Raw genomic sequence first — 1,683 nt, forward strand, 5'->3', positions numbered from 1 at the left:
TTTTTTTTTTTTTTTTGAGACAGGGTCTCACTCTGTTACCCTGGCTAGAGTGTAGTGGCATCATCATAGCTCACTACAATCTCAAACACCTGGGCTTTACAATTATGCTGTCTCAGCCTCTTGAGTAGCTGGGTTTATAGGTGCCTGCCACCAAGCTCACCTAATTTTTTCTCTTTTTGGTAGAGATATGGTTTCACTCTTGCTCAGGTTTCTGTTGTTGTTGTGTTTTGTTTTGTTTTTTGAGACAGAGTCTCAAGCTATCGCCCTGGGTAGAGTGCTATGGCGTCACAGCTCACAGCAACCTCAAACTCTTGGGCTTAAGCGATTCTCTTGCCTCAGGCTCCGAAATAGCTGGGACTACAGGCACCTGCCACAACACCCAGCTATTTTTTGGTTGCAGTTGTCATTGTTGTTTAGCAGGCCTGAGCCAGGTTCAAACCCACCACCCTTGGCGTATATGGCTGGCACCCTGCCGACTGAGCTACCGGCACCGCCTCAAATAAGATTTTTTAGATTTCCCTGTAAGCCCTTCCTTGCAGCTTCCTCAAAGACCATCAGAATTTGACAATTTTTTTTTGAAGAACTGTCAAGCTTTCACTAATATCTCAGTCCTTCCAACTTCCACCCACTGCCCAGTTCCAAAGTCAACATTCTTAGGTTTCTGTTATGGCAGCATTTCTAGGTACACAGTGTCAATAAGTTATCTATTGCTGCGTAACAAATGATCCCCACAACTGTTTATTACCTCCCAAGGTTCTGAGGGTCAGGAATCCAGGAGCAGCTTAGCTGGGTAGTTCTGGCTCAGGGTATCTCATGAGATTGCAGTCAAGCCATCTGCAATCAGCTGAAGTGCCGTCCTAGAACTGGAGGATACACCCCAAGATGGTTCACTCACATGGCCCCCAGCACAGGCCTCAGTTCATCTCCACGTGACTGCCTGAGTATCCCCAGGTAGCTGCCTTCTTCCAGAGCAACTGATCTGAGACAGAAAGAACAAGCACGAAGCTGCTATGCCTTTTATGACAACAATTAATAATTATTAATTATTTCTCCTGTATATTAAAGATCCCTCTCATCTTCACATTTTCATCCGTGTTTAAACATGTTCTTGAAAAATGCTTTTATCTCCAGTCTATGTGGTTCATAGAAGAAAAAAAATTCTTTTATCCATATCCCCATCTAGCTAGCTACTACCTGCTCTCCTCGTCTGTGATAAAATTTCTTTTCTTTTTAGAGATAGAGTCTCACTTTGTCTCCCTTGGTAGAGTGCTGTGGCATCACAGCTCACAGCAACCTCCAGTTCTTGAGCTTAGGTGATTCTCTTGCCTCAGCCTCCTAAGTAGCTGGGACTATAGGCGCCTGCCACAATGCCCGGCTATTTTTTGTTGCAGTTTGGCTAGGGCCGGGTTTGAACTCGCCACCCTCAGTATATGAGGCTGGCGCCCTACTCACTGAGCCACAGGTGCTGCTCCATCTGTGATAATTTTAAAAGATGACCCCAAACTCTTTGACATTCTGCTCATTAAGAGACAGCAGCTGGGTCCTCCTTCTGCTCGAATCTTGGTAGGCTTGTGACTGCATTAAAAAGTAAAATGGGCTCGGCGCCTATAGCTCAACCGGCTAAGGCGCCAGCCACGTACACCTAAGGTGGCGGGTTCGAATCCCCAGCCCGGACCCGCCAAA

This window comes from Otolemur garnettii, unplaced genomic scaffold (genome assembly GCF_000181295.1).
Source record: "Otolemur garnettii isolate 467f Iridium unplaced genomic scaffold, OtoGar3 scaffold00204, whole genome shotgun sequence".
Taxonomy (NCBI): domain Eukaryota; kingdom Metazoa; phylum Chordata; class Mammalia; order Primates; family Galagidae; genus Otolemur; species Otolemur garnettii.